The following is a 9,182-nucleotide window of genomic DNA, read 5'->3' on the forward strand; positions in this document are numbered from 1 at the left end:
TGGAAAAGAATGGTATTTCTGCATCGATCATGACCACAGTAACAAGAAAATGCACTTTTTACTTTTCCGTAATTTCTGTCTGTCTGTCTGTCTGTCTGTCTGTATGTATGTATGTATGTATGTATGTATGTATGTATGTATGTATGTATGTATGTAAGTAAGTATGTATGTATGTATGTATGTATGTATGTATGTATGTATGTATGTATGTATGTATGTATGTATGTATGTATGTATGTATGTATGTATGTATTGCACCCGCTCACCTCCTGAGTCCCAGACTAGCATTTATCTCAGGGGTGATCAGTTCGAAAACGATTAAAAAAAATATATAAAGAAAATCAAAAAAATATATATCGGCGCATCAAATGAACACAGGGATGAACGGGGCATGCAAATTTAAGGTTACGGGGGACGACTCATTCATGGATACAAATTTTTGACTCCACAATAGGACTGGGAAGTGACAACTTAAATTCCATGGGCATACTGGACTAACTACAATGAAAAGATATGGAAACTGTTTCCTATTGAAATTGCAATGAAGAGCAATTTATTCACTTATTTTGCATACTACACATGATGACAATTTTACATTGGGACACTTTCATCCTGAAAAATAAATGACATAATACTTGGATTTTACCTCACTACTCTGGTAGTGTAAAACATCTGGTGAATTCGCCCCAATTGGTTACTGGGGATCGAATTCACATCCGTATGATTGGACGTTTCACCGCTGGAGATCTTCTTTCGGAGACGAAGGCACGACAGTAACTTATTACTGTCCGGTATGTACATTCTGGTGAGCCGGACACCCACCGAAGAAAATGTTATCGCCTCGAAAAAACGGGAATTTATAATACGGACAAACTCTAGCCTATTATTTCCAGATTCACAAACACGCCAGGTAGAATTCATTAACTCAAAGCCTATTTCAATATTTACACTTGTCAATACGACAAGACGTACGGAAAGGTTCATTACTATGCTCTGACCATGAAAACATGTGCCGTCCGTGGGTTATTTACGTATCTACTGCTAACAATCTCCCCGTGAAAACTCAACATCTGGTTCAGAGCAGTTCGACACAGGATGACTGTCCCTATCATATCCTCCTATGATTATTAAATAATATCATTGCCATTCTTTATCTGATCATTATCATATTCTTTGACTACCATCAATTAATTTTATTATTATCATTAATTTCAATTATAATCCTGTATTTGATTATTATCATTTGTCATCCGGGATGATTATATGCCAACCCTTGCCGACGTTTCAAACGAAGGGTCGTTCTTCCTCCTAATTTATCCGCACAATATAATGATCAGCTTCCTCATAAATATTTTATTATTATTATTATTATTATTATTATTATTATTATTATTATGATATTCGTAACAATGAATCATCGCCCATTAAATATCTTAATTTCCTTTCATCATAATTATTATTCTCAAATTATTATTGCCAGTTCTTTATCTTCTGCTCCTTCAACTTTTCATTATTATTATTATTATTATTATTATTATTATTATTATTATTATTATTATTATTATTAATAGTGGAAATCGTGATTATCGTAACCCGTAATTATCCTTGCTATAATACTTCAACTTCTCGCTCTTATTAATTTCATCAAAAAAAATTTAAAAAGTAGCTTCATTGGTTATTCTTCTTCTCCTTCTTCAAATATTTTATTTTTTATTATTATTATTATTAGTTAAAAATCTCAAATCTTTCATTTCTACTCCCAACATCATTATTATGTCCAAAATATAAAAAAAGTAAATTCTTCAAAAACAAAAAAAGTAGCTTAGTTTTTATTTATTATTATTATTAATTAAAAAAAATTAATTTCGCCTGTTACACGGTAGTCCACTCTTAATATGTTTAACGCATAACCCCTTTTACAATTCCGATTTATCCTGGCACTAAGCACTTGATTTAAGACAAGATTCACTTGGAGTATGATTATTGTTATTATTATTATTAAAAATGGAAAGATGATATTTTAATTTCCACTCTTTAGAATTTAGTCACATATGTTAAATCCCGTTATGAACCACTAAGATCTGCTTTATATCGGTCGGGACAACACGGTATTCGGGACCGTACCTTCACTTTCGTACTGCCGTTAATTTTATATGGGGACACCTGTCCTCCCAAGACACATCTCACAACCTATGGCACATCGCGGCTGGGCAAATACCTCCAATGCCGGCGATTGCTAAACTATTCCTTCAAATTTGAAGTCCATTTCCTTTCATCGGAACTCTTCAAACATTTAATTCATAAAATAATCCTCGGTGCGTGGATTCTACCACTAATAACACCGGCATATGCATTTATATCATCTTAGGCCTTGAGACTCATCTATTTCATCATTACAAACAATACGGCTCAATTTATTTCACGCCGGATATTCGTCCCTCATGACTTCCAACTCTAAATATGGGCTCAAATCATTCTGGGCTTTTAACATATCGTGACCATTCTAATTCACGTGCCTATATCGCTTTTAAACAAAATTTTAATGGTTAAATTAAAGTCCAAAAACGTAAAATCAAAAATTTACGTAAAATCAAACTGACTACGCGAATGAAAGTCTTTAATGCTACATGTCATCTCCACATTGATTATTATATTTGCACTGGCTAACTCGCGAAGCACCGTCATTATTATTATTATACTTTAACTTGCACACGCCCAAATATTATTATTATTATTATTATTATTATTATTATTATTATTATTATTATTATTATTATTATTATTATTATTTTACTTTCCTTTGTCAACTCACAAACATGATTATTATTAGTATTTTAATGACCTTCCGTACGCAACACAAATCTTACATACTCTGGCTCTTTCATAATCTGGCTGTCTAATAGAAATTATTCCTAATTAAAATACAAATGATCACCGCAGTGAATGAAATTCAAATAAATGGGTTAGCACAAAAAAAGAATTTAACACTTGAAATGAACTTAATTCAAAGTATTACAAACAGCATGCATTAATTGAAAGAAATATATCCCATATTTACATTATATACAACAAACAAATACTCAAATTAATTAATCTAACCCATTATTACGTTAATATAAATTAGTTCGTCCGTCTAACAAAAAAATAAAATCATGGACTCGGGAAGCGGACCATGTTAAGTAACCATAATTAATTTACACTGAACCCCGTTTAGTCGCGATAACATCCCCCAATATCAAAATTGTGTACTCATTCCTATGTAGAATTCCATTGTCTCGTAGCAGATGAGATATAGGCCTTACGGCCCCATGGTGATCTACTCGTCCATCATGTCGCACAATACAAATTTAACACAATAAAACACTTCTGGGTGACTACCCATGATTAATACCTTATTACACTATTTTACACAAGAATACTAATAACAAAAAAAAACCACTTATAGGTGCTCCTAGACCCCTGACACTCGCACAATATAATCTTCATATACGTCCGAAACACACGTCGTGGCACATTACGACGAAATGTCGTTCATTTGAACCGGCGCGTATCGCGTCTTCAACCGGCACTTCCTGGTTTATTTCTAAGCGGTCTTGATAATCGCCTAGCTCCTATGGTTCCCTGCTCGGATAGTTATTCACCGTCTATCTTGAGGTGTTTACTTCAGGCTCCGCACACTGCCTTCCAAAGGTACTATCGGCGTTCCGTTAGTTATTTATTATTTAATCACATGACATTGATTAAATTCAACATACAGTTGTACTGATTAGTTACACTCGGTACTATGGATAATTTCACTGTTCGTATTCATTCTCCTAATAATTCACGCACTTTCAGCTTTAACTGACTTCGAATGCGTCCCGAGGTACTGACTTACAGAGTCAACGTGTCAGAGTCTCAACTACTTCATAGACTGACACGACTGGTGACCGATAACGACTGGTGACTGGTAAGAACTGAGTGATGTGAGGTCCGCTTCTGGACTTTTATGGACGATATGATTTCCCGCCGGGGTCATCCGCGGTCAACTCCTGGAGAGGGGGGTTGGTTATCCTAAATCGACATATGCAGGCGGATTTGGATCTCTTGCTTTATCCTACTTAATACACTGGCGATACACATTCATGTGTCGTATTCTGAACTCCTATCGTTCGGTGATCATGGAAATATCACTTAATTTCTGTCCTCCACCTTTCGCGCGCTAACTCGGCGTCCCTGATGGCGTGCTCATCTCGACCAATGGCGAGATAGCGTGGGTCATTTCCACGAATTCATTACTTTAATTTATTACGATTACAATTAATCAACATGGGAATGATATCACAAAAATCCCCTCTATTCAATTACGTGGTTGGAATAATTTAATTATTGTTATCGGAGAAGCTAACTGGAGTTCACTCTGAGTTTTTCTTATGTTGGTTTATCTGCGGGCCTGTGATAAATTTTCTCATTGGTCAACACCGCTTCGGTTAGTTTGAAATCTCTTCCTTGTAACGTTGACAACACCAAATGCCTCGGTTGTGGAAAAACTGGCACGTCACATTCTCGGTATTGGTGATACATCTGCTCGCCCTTGGTCCGAAATATATACTCTTTCACTTCCTCGAAGTCATTACTTCGTTGTTGTGAGCTCTAGCTTTAATCCTCTTATCTTCTGGCCAAGAAACATTTTCCCCCTAATGACAAGCTTACTGTGGCGACTGAGAGTCGCGATATGTCTAGCTATGTTGAAATTATCCCGTCCACACAAAACTGACACTGTATTCATTTAATATTCCTATTTATCAGTATTTCTCGTATCAAAATCAAATCATGAAAGATAGAGCCTATCTCATCAGGGTACAGTATGTATGTATCTATGTACACGCATCACGAGAAAACGGCTGAAGGGAATTTAATGAAAATCGGTATGTGAAGTCGGGGGATGAGCCGCTACAATCTAGGCTATAAATCATTTTATTCACGCTGAGTGAAATGGTAGTTTAGGGGAAGGCCTAAAATTTAACTTTCAAATATTATTAGTGGTCCTATCGATAAATATTGCACAACTAAAGTTATACAGAATTACATTTCCGATCATTTCTGTTATACATTTTTACCGTACCCGCTAAGATAACACAGATATTAATGAATTTGTATTTTTGTTGCTAAGTCCATATCAACGCCGAGCCACGAGAAAATGGGTTGACAAAATTTAATGAAAATCGATATATAGAGTCGGGGAATAAGATACTACAGTCTAATTTATAAACAGTTGTATTCACCCTGGATGAAATTGTAGTTTATGGGAAGGCGCCTATTTTTTTATTCTTTTTTGCTAGCTGCTTTACGTCGCACCGACACAGATAGGTCTTATGGCGACGAGCCTAAAATTTAATTTTAAGTACCGATTGTAATGGTCCCATCGAAAAGTATTAAATAACAAATGTTATAGAGAATGCAATTTCCGATCATTTATGTTTTATTCAGTTTTACCGTACCGACTGTGATAAGAGTAGTATTTCAGAGTCGGAAGAAAACTAAATATGAAGACCTACAATATCGAAAGCGCATAGCATTGATCAACAATAACATTACACTGACCATTGTTTGTTGTGATGTTCTTTGTTTCTTATGCTGCCGCTCAACTCCGATAGATGGGATTACTGCTGTGTACCGAGTTTAACAGCCTGACAGAATATTTGCGGGAAATAGCTGGGGAGTTAAAAAACTGTCTTCTTTAGCATGACATTGCTCTGGTTCGTACATTTTCAGATACTGCTGGTACATAACACACTGGTTCATCATAATAGCAGCAGCAGCAGTAGTAGTATGACCTGGTCTAGAATTACAATTTAAGCCTATTCCAAATTATAGAACCACAATTAACTAAATAACTCAAAATTCAACATTGAAAGAGCCGTTTCTTAAGAAGAGCTTCTTCCTCTTCACTTTTATTAAATTCTACATTCATTTTAGTTCAAATTAGCAGCGAAGAGGGCGTTTCTCCTCTGGCTTGGAGGAAAAATTTGCCTCCAAGTCAGAGAGATTTTTCCGCCGCCAGTGTAGTGAATTGAGATTTTCCGACTCATCGGGTACTCCTAGGAAACAGATTAGTAAAAGGGCATAGTTACCCTGGGACTCTCCACTATTCGACCCCCCTCCCCCCCCCCCAAAAAAAAAACTAAGAGTGTTCACGGATCACGGCTGTCTGCAGCCTGGTCATTCCAGCTCTGGAACTTTGGACTGTTAGATCGGCAGCGTAGTACTGTTCGTTAAAAGTGAGAAAATAGTTGGTTTTTAATTTATTCGAGTAGGTAGTTCATATGAAAGCATTGCTTTTACTCGCGCCATTCCTACTGACGTCATTGTAATGACCTATGTTCGTTTCAGTTGGGAAAAACACTAAGATAGTCTTTCTGAGAATTTAAACAGGCAAGTGGAGAGTGAGTGTCTGCCTTATAATGAAATTCCCAAACCTGATTGTGACTGATGGTAGGCAAGTGGGCCTACCATTAGAATGAAAATTCCCTAACCCAGTCTTCATGTGAGAAAAGACGTTTGGTGATTTCCCCGTCGCGTGTATAGGGCAACGTTAAGAGCTATAAAATTTAATACAGTCTTGCTCACAACGTATACACTACCTAACCTAGAATTCTGTATACAATGTAGAATCCCGTAGCGAAGCACGGGTACATCAGCTAGTTTAAAATAAATGACGAAATAAAAATATTTTATGATAGACTCCGCCGATATCTTTTACGGTCGTATGCTCTTCCTGACGCCAACCCTGTTGAGGGATCTATTCGCTATTGTGTGTACCGAGCTGCTTCCTTCCTACTCCTAGCCCTTTCCTATCTTATTGTCGCTATAAGACCTATGTGTGTCGATGCGACGGAAAGCAAACTGCAATAAATAAATAAATAAATAAATAAATAAATAAATAAATAAATAAATAAATAAATAAATAAATAAATAAATAAATAAATAAATAAATAAATAAATAAATAAAGTAGATGAATGTTGTTATTTGGGCAGTAGAATAACTAACAATGGCAGAAGTATGTAGACATACAATTTAGACAAGCACAAGTAAGTAAGACCTTTCTTAAAAAAGAAAAAAAAATGCTCTCTTCGAACATTGATATAGGAATTAGAACGACGTTTTTGAAGACTTTCGTCTGGAGCGTGACATTGTATGGAAGTGAAATATGAACGATAACTAACTCAGAAAGAAAGAGAATAGAAGCTTTTGAAATGTGGTGTTACAGAAGAATGCTGATGGTGAGATGGATAGATCGAAGCACAAATAAAGAGAAACTGAATAATTTTTGTGAGAGGAGAATGATTTTGCGAAATTTGACCATAAGAAGAGATAGAATGATAGGACACACCTTAAGACAACCAGGACTTGTTCAGTTATTTTTTGAGGGAAGTGTAGGCTGTAAAAACGGCACGAGTAGACCAAGGTATAAGTATGACAAACAGAATAGGGCAGATGAAGGATGTAGTAGTTATGTAGAAATCAAAATGTTAGCGCAGGGAAGGGTGGTATGGAGGGCTACATCACACCAATCTATGGGCCGTTGACCCGAACAACAACAACAACAACAACAACAACAACAACAACAACAATACTATTGTACTTACTACACCGACCTCTTCATTCCCTTATTCATTATTTCTTTTCCATCACAGCCCTCGTTAGACGTCCCCCTGTGGGTGGGGGGGGTAGAATAACACCCATGGTATCCCCTGCCTGTCGTAAGAGGCGACTAAAAGGGGCCCCAGGGGATCTGAACTTTGGGGAGTGGGTTGGCAACCACGGGGCCCTCAGCTGAGTCCTGGCATTGCTTCCACTTACTTGTGCCAGACTCCTCACTTTCATCTATCCTATCCGACCTCTCTTGGTCAACTCTTGTTCTTTTCCGACCCCGACGCTATTAGGTTTGCGAGGGCTAGGGAGTCTTTCATTTTCACGCCCTTCGTGGCCCTTGTCTTCCTTTGACCGATATCTTCATTTTTCGAAGTGTCGGATCCCTTCTATATTTCCCTCTGATTAGTGTTATATAGATGATGGTTGCCTAGTTGTACTTCCTCTTTAAACAATAATCACCACCACCACCTCGTTAGACGTAACTCTGTGGTCTCAGTTTTAAGTAGGACGGTATCCCTTAACACTATTCCTGTCCATTAACACCATGTGGTCTGCTTAAGGCTTAACGTCTCCATCCGACAGACTAATCGCCATCAACAGCGTTACATGCCCTAACTCCATATGGACACTGTGGAGAGGTTTGGAAACTGAGTCCAGGATTTTGGCACACGCTCTAGTGATTATAAATTGTATAGCTACCTCACCTCTTCTACCCTGGGGAACGTACATCCTAACTGAAATGATTCACCGGTTCCTGTTTCACTTGCCATACCTCACTCTTACAGTAATACTCTTAGGTTTCTTCCCGACTGCTGTCACTTTGGTTTGGTTTTAGAAAATACCAATTTTCAAATCAAGGTTATAGTTAAAGCCCAGTCTGGCTATTTGCCTGAACGACCAGTGTACTGGCCTTCGCTTCAAGGACCCGCGGTTAAATTCACGGGTGGGTCTAGGTATTGAAGTGCGTATGTTTAATTCCTGTAGCTGTAGGTCGAGGGTTGAGTGTTTGTGCTATCCCAAACGTACGCCTCAATTCACATACATCACATCACGCTAAAAACAGCATTTAGGGTTAGCGTTATGACAGACTTTCGGCCCTAGAACTGGGCTAAATACACATCAAGTCTTCTTCTTCTTTATCTGTTTACCCTCCAGGGTCAGTTTTTCTCTTGGACTCAGTCAGGGATCCCACCTCTACCGCCTCAAGGGCAGTATCCTGGAGCTTCAGACTCTGGGCCGGGATACAACTGGGGATGATGATCTCACCCAGGCGGCCTCACCTGCTATGCTGAACAGGGGCCTTGCGAGGGGATGGGAAGATTGGAAGGGATAGACAAGAAAGAGGGAAGGAAGTGACCGTGGCCTGAAGTTAGGTACCATCCCGGCATTTGCCTGGTGGAGAAGTGGGAAACCACCGAAAACCACTTTGAGGATGGCTGAGGTGGGAATCGAACCCACCTCTACTCAGTTGACTCCCGAAGCTGAGTGGACCTCTTTCTAGCTCTTGTACCACTTTTCAAATTACGTGGCAGAGCCGAGAATCGAA

The sequence above is a fragment of the Anabrus simplex genome, chromosome 6, assembly GCF_040414725.1.
Source record: "Anabrus simplex isolate iqAnaSimp1 chromosome 6, ASM4041472v1, whole genome shotgun sequence".
Taxonomy (NCBI): domain Eukaryota; kingdom Metazoa; phylum Arthropoda; class Insecta; order Orthoptera; family Tettigoniidae; genus Anabrus; species Anabrus simplex.